The following is a 15,912-nucleotide window of genomic DNA, read 5'->3' as shown; positions in this document are numbered from 1 at the left end:
CCAGACTGGCCAAACATCAACATACAGAAATCAAATCTCGCCCTTTGATCAAGGAATCACAAGCCGTTGATGCACAGCTGATACCGAGCGCTCATGCTCACACACGGATACGTGGAAGGAATTCAAGGAGTTAAGCTTCAAGCTGAATCAATGTCGCACGATAGGAATTCAAGAATGTGAAGTTTATTTCCTAAAGGTTCTGCAGCCTCTCGAAGATAAGTACAGACGTCTTCGTACCGATTTGCGAGACTCTACTAAACCCGCTCATGACTCGTGAGACCTATGTAACCTAGGCTCTGATACCCACTTGTCACGACCCAAAACCCGACCCGTCGTGATGGCGCCTATCGTGAAACTAGGCCAACCTCAACTCAACAATCAACACGATAATAATAAGTTTGAAAAACATTTATGGAAGCTTTTAACAGTTAAAGAGCTTTTGAAACATAAGAAATTCCAAGAAGAGATATAATCCACCCCAAAACCGGGGTGCCACTGAGTGCATGAGCGTCTAAGGAAAAATACATAGTCTATAATGTCCAAGGGAACAACTAAAATACAACTGGAAAGTAAGGTGGAGAGCCAAGGCATGCGAACGCCGTACAGATACCTCAATAATCTCCTAAGTCAGAAGCCTCGATCAACCACCTCCACTGGATCCAAAATGCCTGAATCTGCACACGAGGTGCAAGGGGTAACATGAGTACATCAACTCAGTAAGTAACAAGTCCAACCTTTGGACTGATTGGTAGTGACGGACTAAACCTCCTCAAGGATAACAGAAATAATATGCAGAGACGTAGGCATGCTTTCAATTAAATAAACAGCTCGAACAGTGAAACAGAGAAAGTATGAATAAGGTAAAGAAGTGTAACTCTGCTACATCTACATGTCAACGCACATGCTGTATGGAATGCACCATGCTAAGTGACTCATATGCCCACAATCTCAAATGCTCGTCCACTCAGTACTGTATATGGCTCATACGGCCCAGGGAAGATCCATCTCCGAATATATACATCTCTGGCAGCAATCACTCAGTACTGAGGAAGGCCATTCCAGCCTATGGAGAAGATACATCTCTAGATAATAACGATAACAACCTCACAACCACTCGGTACTGTATATGGCTCACAAGGCCCAGGGAAGATCCATCCCGGAATATATATACACATCACTTACAACAGTTATCCAGTACCGAGGAAGGCCATCCCAGCCTATGGAGAAGATCCATCTCTAGATAATAAGTGCTTCGGACAAGATCCATGTCCAGGGAAGATCCATCCCTCAATAATATCATCTGCACTTACTGGGGGTGTAAAGACTCCGGAGGGGCTTCTCTTAGCCCAAGCGCTATAACAAGCCACCGAAGGCATGTTCAAAATTTCGCTGCGGCATGCTGCCCGATCTCATACTGTCACTCAATATCAGGATCTCGGCCTCACTCAGTCATCACTCTCCAGTCTCACACACACGGGCTCAAAATGCCATGATACTAGACCAAAACAATGATATGATATGCCAAATAATAATAACCGAGACCGAGACATGATATAATATGCATGAACAGGACTGAGTACAGAATATCAGTGAAGCTAATGATACGACAGCAAGAAACGACCTCTCAGGTCTCAATAGTATCGCCGTGAAGCCTTAACATGATAATTAGCATGAATTATAGCTCAATAACTTAATCACATAGTTACAACACAGATATCAGCAAGAAAGAGCCATTAAGCGGGGCCATGGAATGATCCAGGCTGTGATTCTCACGGTGCACGCCCACTCGCCCGTCACTTGGCATTTGCGTCACCTCAATAGTAATCATAGAACATATAGTTCGGGGTTTCGAACCCTCAGAACCAAGTTTGGAAGCGTTACTTACCTCAAGCCAAGCCAAACTCTAGCCCGCAATGCCCTTCCTCTCGATTCAGCCTCCAAATGCTCTGACTCTAACCAAAATCAGTATATAATCATCAATATATGCTAAAGGAATGAAACCCATACGAAAATTATCAAATTAGATCAAAAATCCCGAAATTGGTCAAACCCGACTCCCAGGCCCAGGCCTCGAATTCCGATAAAAATCACATCACTAAAATTCCTTATCCTTCCACGAGTCTATACATACCAAGAACATCAAAATCGGACCTCTAATGACCCCTCAAATCACCACTCAAAGTTCTCTAAAACTCAAGCCCTAATCCTCCATTTTTAGGCTTTAAATCTCACTAATTTCATGATTAAACAATGGAAAAATCATCATAAACACAAATAATAAGGCCCAAGTAACTTACCCCATTGAAAATCCTTGATTCCTCTTGAAAATCACTGTCCAAAGCTCAAATCCCGGCCAAAAATGATGAAGAATGACCAAAAATTCGCGTAGGAGCCTTTATATACACTCTGCCCAGCACTTCCACATTTGCGGTCCCCACTACACATCTGCGGGGCCGCATCTGTGCAAAAACCTCCGCTTCTACGGAATTTCATTAAAAGGCATTTCCGCTTCTGCGGTTGCCTGACCACACCTGCGGTTATTGCAGATGCAGGGACCAAACCGCACCTGCGACCACTGTTGCGCACCTGCGCTACATAATCGTTTCTGCAGACCTCGCACCTGCGGTCCCCAATCCGCAAGTGAGGAAATAACAGGAACAGCAAAATCTGCAGCACAACTCAAATTCCAAACTTCCCGTCAACCACTCAAAACCATCTCGAGGCCCTCGGGACCTCAACCAAATATACCAACAAGTCACATAACATCATTCAAACTTAGTCGAGCCTTCGAATCACTCAAAACAACGCCAAAACACCAAATCAACCTCGGATTCATGCCTTAGAACTTATAAACTTTCAAATTCCACAAATGACATCGAAACCTATCAAATCACCTCCGAATGACTTGAAATTTTGCACACACGTCACAAATGACAGTACAGACCTACTCCAATTTCCGGAATTTCATTCCGACCCTGATATCAAGATTTCCACTGCCGACCGAAAAACGCCAAATTTCCAACTTCGCCAATTCAAGCTTAAATCTTCCACGGACCTCTAAAATATATTCCGGACGCGCTCCCAAGTCCAATATCACCTAACGGAGCTAACCAAATCATAAAAACCAAATTCCGAGATCGTTCACTCACAAGTCAACTTCCGATTTACTTTTTCCAACTAAATGGCCATCTTAATAGACTAAGTGTCTCATAACACCCCGAAACGACTCTGAACCCATACCAACCGACCCGATGTTGATACCCAATTTTTCCCTATATATTTTAAATATGCATTAAAGCCTTCAAAATAGCATATATATGCATATATAAGCATGTACAAGGATTTCATTATTTTTTCCCATAATTTTAAGGGTTTAAATTGATTTATTTTCTCCCTTTTTATCCATAAACTTCCCAATAATTATTTCTGAAATTATTGTTTTGATAATTCATCTATTGGATTTCTATATTTATGCCAAAATATGGCTAATATAATTTTTATATATTTTTACAATTACATTTAGTATTTTTAAAATCTAAATTGCATATAATTGCAATGTTAGCCCATTTTAAGATATAATTATATTTTATATGCATAAAATTGGACCCTGTATTTTTAAATTGTTAATTATATATTTTAAATCATTTTGGCGCCTTAAGTTAGTTTCCAGAAATTACCTATTATTTTTTATAAATTAAATAGGGGAAAATTGGCTATTTAAATTATAGCCAAAATTTGACCCCTTTCCAGCCCAATTTCACACCCAAATCACCCGACCCATACCCTATTAACCATTACCCAAACCCAAAATCCACCTACCCGTTTTAATCCTGACCGTTGATCTCCTAGATCAACGGTCCAAATAATTTCATTCCTTTTTTAACTCTAATCGACCCTTAAACCTAAGTCATTTCTCCAAAGGCGCCGCCTTCAGATGCTCTCTTGTCTCCACTCTTCTCTCAAACCTAACCCTAGACTCCTCCACTCACCTCATTCTCCGGTCATCTCCGGCAACTATCTCTTAAACCCCAAGCCTCCAATGGGTCTCTCATCACCTTGCTCATCATCTCTAAGGCACTCAAGGGTCTTGGGCCATGTCGATTTGGACCTAGGGTTTCTGATTCTGTTGTTCGAGGTTTCTCTGGTGTGATTTTGGGCAAAATCACACCATATGTGTTACGATTTATGAAGTTACAACAGGTTCTTTCGATTTCTACTTAGGTTTCCTTTTGAAACCCTAACTCCCTTCTGGATCTCTCAGATCTATGTTATTTTCATGCTTTAAGCCTGTTTCCTTCTATGATTTGCTTATTCTCGAGCTTTCTTCTGAAAGATCCTCTATTCTAAAACCGTTTTTACTTTCTTTGAAAACTAGGGTTTTCTCGGAGTTCTTTCTATGCCCGTTTCAACCGATTTCTTTATGATTAAACATTTTCCCCTTGTTTATCTTGACCGATTCTATGTTCCTACTTCTTTTTAACTCAACTCCGTTAAAAGCCCTAATTTTTAAAGATTTTTCTTTACTTGTTTCTGTGTGTTAGCATAATTTTCTTTACTTGTTTCTGTGTGTTAACATGATTTTCTTTACTTGTTTCTGTGTGGTAGCATGATTTTCTTTACTTGTTTCTTTGTGTTAGCATGATTTTCTTTACTTGCTTCTGTGTGTTAGCTTGATTCTCTTTACTCTGCTTCTATGTGTTAGCATTATTTTCTTCACTTTGGTTCCGTGTGTTGGCATGATTTTCTTTGCCTTGGCTCTGTGTGTTAGCATGATTTTCCATGCCTTGGTCTCGTTAATCTCTCATGGTCACCATGCTTCGAATATGTCCTGCTGGATCTTTAGCCTACTTGTGTCACCTCTATATGACTATGTTTGCTCATCTCTTATTTCTTTTTGCCTATATAATTGACCTTGCTTCTTTGCCAATTATGTCCACTCATCTCTATTTATATGTTGAAATATGCAGAATCATGACTCCCCATGATTGATTCTGATTTTCTTTAAATTTTGGTAATTGAAAGATTTTCCTTCAAACCCCTAGAATTCTACTAATCTATTTGAATTAACTGATTTTATTACCTTATTTACTATGGTATTTTGTTTTACTTAGTCTTTCCTTAATTGGGTCTTTCTGAATTTGGTCCTAGTTGACTACTTTATGCCTAATGAACTCTGACTCCTTTCCTTATTTAATCATGCACTGATTCTTCTTCTTGCCTTATATCATACTGAATCATTCCGTTTGATCTTAATTCCCTTAACTCGAGGAAGTACTTCCTTGATTCTCTAATTGGTTGATTCTGAGTTCTTAAATTAGTGTACTACTATGATTTTTACCTTATTCCACTACCTACTTTAAACTATAAATACCTTAAGTCTTTCATTAACAAGACACAAACACTTGGCTTTCAAAAACCCCTCTCTTATTTAAAATCTCTGTTCTCCCTTCTTCCTTGTGTTATTTTGCTACTATTAGCCGGCTGCAAGCCAAGGCTAATCATCTGTGCTCTTTGGTTCTTTCATTCTGCTTACTTCTATCTTCACCAGTATGTCCTAGTTTAATTTAAAGCCTCAACAATAACATGTTTCTCTTCTTGTTTCGGTTTCTTTTGTTTCTAGCCTGCTTTTACTTGTGGTTCTGTTGTGAAGTTTGTAGTTAGGCATGTTAGTATGTGTGATGACCAAAAGGTCATCACTTGTTTTAAAAATAAATTCTGTATTCCGAGGCCTTAAAAACTTTTTTTATCTTCACCTCGATTTGCGTACGCATATCGGGCATGTAGCCGGAAAGCTGTTATGTAAAAAATCTGTGAAATATTGAAATTTTGACTTAAAATGCATTTAAGTTGATTTTGGTCAACGTTTTGGGTAAATGGACCCGGAACCGGACCCGTGATTTTGACGGTCCCGGAGGGTACGCAGACAAAATATGGGACTTGGGCGTATGCCCGGAATCAAATCTGAGGTCCCAAGCCGAGAAATGAATTATTAAAGAAAATTGTTTTCTGAAATTGTTTAAAGGATTTGGAAATAAAATTTGATTAGAACATGTTGGTATCGGGCCCGTATTTTGGTTCCGGCGCCCGGTACAGGTCTTATATATGATATAAGATAATTCTGTGAAGTTTGGTAAGAAACGGAATCTGTTTGACGTGATTCGGACTTTAAATGGAAAATTTGATGTTTTAAGAAGTTTGAAGGAATTCATGGATTTTGAGGTTTAATTCGATGTTTATGATGTTATTATGGCGATTTCATCGCACAGATAAGTTCATATGATATTTTTGAGTTAGTACGCATGTTTGGTTTGGAGCGCCGAGGGCTCGGGTGAGTTTCGGGTAGGTTCCGGGGTGTTTAAACTTAGAAAAACACTACTGTTGCACCACTTGTAGTGTAACCGCACCTGCGGTTCTTTCGCCGCAGATGCGGACACGCAGGTGCGCACAGTGGGTCGCACGTGCGGTTGAGTCTCGCAGATGCGGAAAATCTTCCACAGATGCGGTTCCGCAGGAGCGGGTCCTTTTCTCGCAGATGCGGCCCCAGCGGGGCCTAGTCATTTCCGCATAAGCGATCAATTAACCGCACGTGCGGTCTCGCAGGTGCGACCCATGCACCGCAGATGCGGAAGTCGGGCAGTGATTCTTTTAAAAACATAACTTCAGCGATTTTTCTTTCAAATTTTCACAAAAATAGAAGAACTAGGGCGATTTTCTCAAGAGATTTTCTTCCCAAATCACAAGTAAGTATTCATTAACTGATTTCTTTCAACTATCTAATGTTTTTCATCAACTTTTATCAAAAATCTTAGGGTTTTAATGGTAGAAAATTGGGAAATTGGGTAGAGTTAGTGCTTTTTGATTATTTGGGAATTTGACCTCGTTTTGGGGGCGGATTTCAAAACAAATTATATATTCGGGCTCGTGGGTGAATGGGTGATTGGATTTTGGTCCAAACCTCGTGTTTTGACCAAGCGGGCCCGGGGTCAATTTTTTGGGTTTTTGAAAAGAATGATTGGAAAGTTATAATTAAGCATTGGAATTGGGTTGTTTAGCATTTATTGATGTTATTAAGTCGATCATGTATAGATACGATTGTGTTGGAGCCAAGTTCGAAAGGAAAGGCGGTATTTGAGGATTGAGTTGGCCGTGGAATTTCGAGGTAAGTGTCCGGTCTAACCTTAGCATGAGGGATTAGGAGTTGTGTCCCATTTGCTAATTGCTTCTTGTTGAGTACGACGTATAGGCATGGTGACGAGTATCTATACGTTGGTGTCGAGCATGACCGTGAGTCTTGAATTGATAGATGTTGTGTTCCTAAATGTTACTACGAATGATTTAATTGATGATTCTCAATTTTGAGCAAAGATTTAGTTTATTTTCGTGGATTTTGTTTATGATTGAGTTTTGGGACTAATTGAGCTGAGTAGGAGTTGCGTTAGGATTGGTTATAGTTGATTCTCCCTTACCGGGATGTTTGTCTTGATATTATTGTTCCCTTGCCGGGAAGTTATTATATTGCTTTTGTTCCCTTGACGGGATTCCCTGTAATTTGTGTTGGCTTGTAAATGGGAGCGGGTGGTATGCCTACCACGAGATATAATAAAATGGGAGCGGGTGGTACGCCTACCACAAGATATAATGAAATGGGATCGGGTGGTACGCCTACCACGAGATATAATGAAATTGGAGCGGCTGGTACGCCTACCACAAGATATGAGAAATGGGATCGGGTTGCACGCCTGCAACGAGATGTGAATCGAGAGTGAAATCTGCCTTTGTTTTCCTTATCCTTGTTAGAAGTTGAATTTTGGTTTCCTGATAATTCTCTTGAGATTCTGTTTTATCTGTTATTCCCCGAAGCATGTTTCCCCTTCCCAGCTTTAATTGTTTGTTCTAGTTTATTTTTCCGCTGTATATATATATATATAACTACACATGTTTATTTGGAGTCTGGTCCTAGCCTCGTCACTACCTCGCCGGGGTTAGGCCAGGCACTTACCAGCATATGGGGTCGGTTGTGTTGATGCTACACTTTGCACTCTGTGCAGATACCGGAGAAGTACTAGGACAACATCAGTAGCTTGGGAGCTAGCCTTCAGTCCACAGAGATCCCGAGGTAGTCCTGTAGGCGTCCGCAAGCCCGACGTCTCTTCTATCTACTATTATGTTCTGTTATCACTTGTATCCGAGACAGACTGAGTTTCTTTCTTTCTTTCAGACATTTGTATGTAGTAATCATAGACAGTCCGTGAATGTTGCGACACCGGTTTCTAGGTAGAGACATATGTTGGCTTTTCGTATCGATTTTGGTATTATGTTTATCTAAGTCTTCCGCTTAAATCCATCTTTCGCTATTTTTTAAATGTTGATCACCTGTTATTACAAGTTATTAAAAAGCATTAAAAATGAAAGAGTTAGAATTTCTGTATTTCGTGGATTGCCTAACTTCTTCAAGTAGGCGCCATCACGACTCCCGAGGGTGGGAAATCCGGGTCGTGACAAGTTGGTATCAGAGCTCTAGGTTACATAGGTCTCATAATTCACGGACAAGCTCAGTAGAGTCTGAGGGATCGGTACGGAGACGTCTGTATTTATCCTCCAGAGGCTACAGAGTTAGGAAAAAACCTTCACATTTGTTCTTTCTTGTCATGCGCTTTGGTTTCTCAATACTAATTGAACTTCTACTCCGTTCTTTCGCAAATGGCGAGAACACGTGCTTCCTCATCTATCGATTAGCAGCCCGAGCCCCCAGCAGCAGCTCCCACGAGGGGCAGAGGGCGAGGCCGAGGCCGTGCTAGAGGCCGAGGCAGGGGCAGAGCTTAGCCCAGGGCAGCAGCACCCCTAGCGGAGCCTCAGGTTGACTTTGATGACGAGGTTCCGGCCCTAGCATTTCCGATAGGCCCGGCTCAGGTCCCAGAGGGGTTTATTGCTACCCCAGTTCTTCAGGTTGCTCTGGTCCGTCTAGTGGGCCTTATGGAGAGTGTCACCAGGGAAGGTCTACTCCCTGTAGGACCAGCCGTCTCTCAGGCTGGAGGAGGAGCCCAGACTCCTGCTACTCGCACTCCGGAGCAGGTAGCTCTCCAGTTTCAGACTCCAGCGGATCAGCCGGGTGTGGTAGCTCAGACCGGCGATGGTGCAGCCATGTCTGCCGATGCTTTGTGGAGATTGGACAGGTTCACCAAGCTCTTCACTACTACTTTTAGCGGTACATATACTGAGGATCCCCAGGATTATCTAGACAACTGTCACGAGGTTCTTCGGAACATGGAGATAGTTGAGACCAACGGGGTCGATTTTGCCATATTTCGCTTGTCTGGATCCGCCAAGACTTGGTGGAGGGATTATTGCTTAGCTAGACCAGCAGGATCGCTAGCCTTGACCTGGGAGCAGTTCACACAGCTATTTCTGGAGAAGTTTCTCCCTATCACACAGCGAGAGGCCTACCGGAGGCAGTTCGAGCGCCTCCAGCAGGGATCCATGAATGTCACCCAGTACGAGACCAGATTTATTGATTTGGCTCACCATGCTCTTATCATACTTCCCACTGAGAGGGAGAGAGTGAGACGGTTCATTGATGGACCCATTCAGCCGATTCGTCTTTAGATGGCTAGAGAGGCTGGGAGTGAGATATCCTTCCAGGAGGCGGCCAATGTGGCCCGGAGAGTTGAGATGGTTTTATCATAGGGAGGTGGTCACAGGGCAGACAAGAGACCCCGCCAGTCAGGCAGATTCAGCGGTGCCTCGTTTGGAGGCAGGGATTCGTATGATAGAGGCCATCATCCTAGGCCTTTTCAGTCAGCACTCCAGGTTTCTCACGGTGCTTCAGGTGGCCGTGGTCCTCAGATGCAGTATTCTGATCAGCAGTCCTACAGTGCACCACCAGCTCCGATCAGTGCACCACCGCTTCAGAGTTTCCAGGGTCGTCAGCCCCAGCAGCCGAGGGCTTGTTTTACTTGTGGCGACACGAGGCACATTGCTAGGTATTGCCCTCGAGCTTCGAGCAGTTCTCCGCATCAGGGTTCCCGTGCTATGGTTCAGGCACCAGGTGTTCCACAGGCCGCCCAGCCAGCTAGAGGTGGGGGTAGAGGTGGAGGTAGAGGTGCTAGAGGTGTAGCTCAGACCACTAGAGGTGGAGGCCAGCCAGCTGCAGGCCGTCCCAGAGAGGTAGATCAGAGTGGTGGGGCCCAGCCCCGATGTTATGCTCTCCCAGCCAGGCTTGAGGCTGAGGCTTCCCATGCAGTTATCGCAGGTACTGTTTTGGTTTGTGATAGAGATGCTTCAGTGTTATTTGATTCAGGGTCTACATACTCGTATGTGTCATCTTACTTTGCACCGTATCTGGTCATGCCTAGTGATTCTTTGAGTGCTCCTATTTATGTGTCTACACCGGTGGATGATTTTATTGTGGTAGATCGAGTCCATCGTTCTTGTATTGTGGTGATTAGAGGTCTTGAGGCTCGTGTAGATTTATTGCTTCTGGACATGATTGATTTCGATGTTATATTGGGGATGGACTGGTTGTCACCTTACCACGCTATCTTGGATTGTCATGCCAAGAATGTGACCTTAGCCTTGCCGGGTTTACCCCGTTTAGAGTGTAGAGGGGCTCCTGGTCATTCTACCCGTAGTGTAATCTCTTATGTGAAGGCTCGACGTATGGTCGAGAAGGGGTGTTTGGCCTATTTGGCTTATTTTCGCGATTCTAGTGCTGAGGTCCCTTCTATTGATTTTGTGCCCGTTGTTCAGGAGTTTCCTGATGTATTTCCTTCAGACCTGCCGGGTATGCCACCCAACAGGGATATTGACTTTTGCATTGATTTGGCTCCGGGCACTCAGCCCATTTTTATCCCGCCGTATCGTATGGCCCCGCCTGAGTTGAAAGTGTTGAAGGAGCAATTGCAAGACTTGCTTGAGAAGGGTTTCATTAGACCCAGTGTTTCGCCTTGGGGTGCGCCGGTGTTGTTTTTTAAAAAGAAGGATGGGTCAATGAGAATGTGTGTTGATTACCGGCAATTGAACAAGGTTACAATTAAGAATAAGTATCCGCTGCCGAGGATTGATGATTTGTTCGATCAGCTTCAGGGTGCCAAGGTATTTTTAAAGATTGACTTGAGATCTGGTGACCATCAGTTGAGGATTAGGGAATCCGATGTCCCTAAGACAACTTTCCGCACTCGATACGGGCATTATGAGTTCTTGGTGATGTCATTCGGGTTGACAAATGCCCCAGCAACTTTTATGTATTTGATGAACCGAGTGTTCAGGCCTTATTTGGATTCGTTCGTGATAGTCTTCATTGATGATATATTGATATATTCCCGCAGCCAGGAGGAGCACGAGCAGCACCTTAGAGTGGTTCTTCAGACTCTGAGGGATACTCAGTTATATGCTAAGTTCTCTAAGTGTGAGTTCTGGTTGAGTTCCGTTGCATTTCTGGGTCATGTTGTATCAGCAGAGGGTATTCAGGTGGATCCAAAGAAGATTGAGGCAGTCAAGAACTGGCCTAGACCAGCATCAGCTACAGAGATTCGGAGTTTCTTGGGATTGGCAGGCTACTATCGTCGGTTCGTGGAGGGGTTTTCATCTATTGCAGCCCCGATGACCAGGTGACCTAGAAGGGTGCCCAGTTTAGATGGTCGAATGAGTGTGAGGTGAGCTTTCAGAAGCTCAAGACAGCTCTGACTACGACACCGGTGTTGGTTTTGCCCACAGGTTCAGGGCCTTATACAGTTTATTATGATGCTTCTTGTATTGGACTTGGTGCAGTATTGATGTAGGATGGCAAGGTCATTGCCTATGCTTCGCGGCAGTTGAAGATTCATGAGAAGAACTATCTGGTTCATGATTTGGAGTTGGCAGCCATTGTCCACGCATTGAAGATTTGGAGGCATTATCTGTATGGCGTGGCATGTGAGGTGTTCACGGATCACAACAGTCTTCAGTATTTGTTCAAGCAAAAGGAGTTGAATTTGAGGCAGAGGAGGTGGTTGGAGTTGTTGAAGGACTATGATATCACCATCTTATATCATCCGGGGAAGGCCAATGTGGTGGCCGATGCCCTGAGTAGGAAGTCAGCCAGCATGGGCAGTTTAGCTTATATTCCGGTTGGTGAGAGACCGCTTGCTTTGGATGTTCAGGCTTTGGCCAATCATTTCGTGAGGTTGGATGTTTCTGAGCCCAGCCGTGTGTTAGCTTGCACAGTCGCTCGTTCTTCATTATTGGAGCATATCCGAGATCGGCAGTTTGATGATCCCCATTTGTGTGTCCTTAGAGACACGGTGCAGCACGGAGGTGCCAAGCAGGTTACCATAGATGATGATGGAGTTTTGAGATTGCAGGGCTGAGTCTGTGTGCCCAATGTGGGTGATCTTCGAGAGTTGATTTTAGAGGAGGCCCATAGCTCCCGGTACTCTATTCATCCGGGCGCCGCGAAGATGTATCAGGATTTGCGGTAGCATTATTGGTGGCGGAGAATGAAGAAGGATATCGTTGCATATGTGGCTCGGTGTTTGAATTGTCAGCAGGTCAAGTACGAGCATCAAAGGCCCGGTGGTTCATTTCAGAGGATTGAGCTTCCCGAGTGGAAGTGGGAGCGGATCACTATGGACTTCGTTATTGGACTTCCGCAGACTCGGAAGAAGTTCGATGCAGTGTGGGTCATTATGGATAGGTTGACCAAGTCAGCACATTTCATTCCTGTGGCGGTCTCCTATTCTTCTGAGAGGTTAGCTGAGATCTACATCCGGGAGATTGTTCGCCTTCATGGTGTGCCCGTGTCTATCATTTCGGACCAAGGTACGCAGTATACCTCGCGTTTCTGGAGAGCAGTTCAGCGAGGGTTAGGCACACGGGTTGAGTTTAGCACAGCATTTCATCCCCAGACGGACGGGCAGTCCGAGCGGACTATTCAGATTTTGGAGGATATGTTCCGAGCTTGTGTCATTGACTTTGGAGGCTCGTGGGATCAGTTTTTGCCTTTAGCAGAGTTTGCCTACAACAATAGCTACCTGTCGAGTATCCAGATGGCTCCTTATGAGGCTTTATATGGTAGGCGGTGTCGGTCTCCGGTTGGATGGTTTGAGCCAGGAGAAGCTCGGTTGTTGGGTACGGATTTGGTCCAGGATGCCTTGGACAAGGTCAGGATCATTCAGGATAGGCTTCGTACAGCTCAGTCCATGCAAAAGAGTTATGCCGACCGCAAGGTTCGAGATTTGGCCTTCATGGTCGGTGAGCGGGTATTGCTTCGAGTGTCGCCTATGAAGGGCGTGATGAGATTAAGAAGGGCAAGCTTAGCCCTAGGTTCATTAGTCCGTTTGAGATGCTTGATCGAGTGGGAGAGGTGGCTTATAGACTTGCAATGCTGCCGAGCTTATCAGCCGTGCATCCAGTGTTTCATGTGTCCATGCTTCGGAAGTATCACGGCAATTTGTCCCACGTGTTAGATTTCAGCACTGTCCAGTTGGACAAGGACTTGTCTTATGAGGAAGAGCCGGACACCATTCTAGACCGGCAGGTTCGTTAGTAGAGGTCGAAGAGTTTTCCTTCTGTTCATGTTCAGTGGAGAGGTTAGCCTCCTGAGGCCTCGACCTGGGAGTCCGAGTCCGATATGCGGAGCCGTTATCCCCATCTTTTCCCTAACTCAGGTACTTCCTTCTTCTGTCCGTTCGAGGACGAACGACTGTTTTAGAGGTGGAGAATGTGATGACCCAAAAGGTCGTCACTTGCTTTTAAAATGAATTCTGTGTTTCGATGCCTTAAAAACCTTTTTTATCTTCACCTCGATTTGCGTGCACAGTCTGGGCGTGTAGCCGGAAAGCTGTTATGTGAAAAATCTGTGAAATATTGAAATTTAGACTTTAAAATGCATTTAAGTTGATTTCAGTCAATGTTTTGGGTAAATGGACCCGGACCCGTGATTTGACGGTCCCGGAGGGTCCGTAGGAAAATATGGGACTTGGGCATATGCCCGGAATCAAATTTCGAGGTCCCAAGCCCGAGAAATGAATTTTTAAAGAAAATTATTTTCTAAAATTGTTTAAAGGATTTGGAAATGAAATTTGATTAGAACATGTTGGTATCGGGCCCGTATTTTGGTTCCGGCGCCCGGTACAGATATTATATATGATTTAAGATAATTCTGTAAAGTTTGGTAAGAAAAGGAATCCGTTTGACGTGATTCGGACTTTAAATGGAAAATTTGATGTTTTAAGAAGTTTGAAGGAATTAATGGATTTTGAGGTTTAATTCGATGTTTATGATGTTATTATGGAGATTTGATCGCACAGATAAGTTCATATGATATTTTTGAGTTAGTACGCATGTTTGATTTGGAGCCTCGAGGGCTCGGGTGAGTTTTGGGTAGGTTCCGTGGTGTTTAAACTTAGGAAAACACTGTTGTTGCACCAGCTCTGGTGTAACCGCACCTGCGGTTCTTTGGCCGCAGATGCGGACACGCATGTGCGCACTGTGGGTCGCAGGTGCGGTCGAGTCTCGCAGATGCGGAAAATCTTCCGCATATGCGGTTCCGCAGGAGCGGGTCCTTTTCTCGCAGATGCGGCCCCAGCAGGGCCTAGTCATTTCCGCAGAAGCGATCAATTAACCGCACGTGCGGTCTCGCAGGTGCGACCCATGCACCGCAGATGCGGAAGTCGGGCACTGATTCTTTTAAAAACATAAATTCAGCGATTTTTCTTTCAAATTTTCACAAAAATAGAAGAATTAAGGCGATTTTCTCAAGAGATTTTCTTCCCAAATCACAAGTAAGTATTCATTAACTGATTTCTTTCAACTATCTAATGTTTTTCATCAACTTTTATCAATAATCTTAGGGTTTTAATGGTAGATAATTGGGGAATTGGGTAGAGTTAGGGTTTTTTGATTATTTGGGAATTTGACCTTGTTTTGGGGTCGTATTTCAAAACAAATTATATATTCGGGCTCGTGGGTGAATGGGTGATTGGATTTTGGTCCAAACCTCGTGTTTTGACCAAGCCGGCCCGGGGTCAATTTTTTGGGTTTTTGGAAAGAATGATTGGAAAGTTATAATTAAGCATTGGAGTTGGATTGTTTAGCATTTATTGATGTTATTAAGTCGATCATGTATAGATACGATTGTGTTGGAGCCAAGTTCGAAAGGAAAGGTGGTATTTGAGGATTGAGTTGGCCGTGGAAGTTCGAGGTAAGTGTCCGGTCTAACCTTAGCTTGAGGGATAAGGAGTTGTGTCCCATTTGCTAATTGCTTCTTGTTGAGTACGACGTATAGGCATGGTGACGAGTATCTATACGTTGGTGTTGAGCATGACCGTGAGTCTTGAAGTGATAGATGTTGTGTTCCTAAATGTCACTACGAATGCTTTAATTGATGATTCTGGATATTGAGCAAAGATTTAGTTTATTTTCATGGATTTTATTTATGATTGAGTGTTGGGACTAATTGAGCTGAGTAGGAGTTGCGTTAGGATTGGTTATAGCCGATTCTCCCTTGCCGGGATGTTTGTCTTGATATTGTTGTTCCCTTGCCGGGAAGTTATTATATTGCTTTTGTTCCCTTGCCGGGATTCCTTGTAATTTGGTGTTGGCTTGTAAATGGGAGCGGGTGGTACGCCTACCACAAGATATAATGAAATGGGATCGGGTGGTACGCCTACCACGAGATATAATAAAATGGGATCGGGTGGTACGCCTACCACGAGACTTAATGAAATGGGAGCGGGTGGTATACCTACCACAAGATATAATGAAATGGGAGCGGGTGGTACGCCTACCATAAGATATGAGAAATGGGATCGGGTTGCACGCCTGCAACGAGATGTAAACCGAGAGTGAAATCTGCCTTTGTTTTCCTTATCCTTGTTAGAAGTTGAATTTTGGTTTCCTGATAATTCTCTTGAGATTCTGTTTTATCTGTTATTC

Source organism: Nicotiana attenuata, unplaced genomic scaffold, assembly GCF_001879085.1.
Source record: "Nicotiana attenuata strain UT unplaced genomic scaffold, NIATTr2, whole genome shotgun sequence".
Lineage (NCBI taxonomy): Eukaryota > Viridiplantae > Streptophyta > Magnoliopsida > Solanales > Solanaceae > Nicotiana > Nicotiana attenuata.
The sequence above is the reverse complement of the archived record's forward strand: the minus strand, read 5'-3'. Positions refer to the sequence as shown.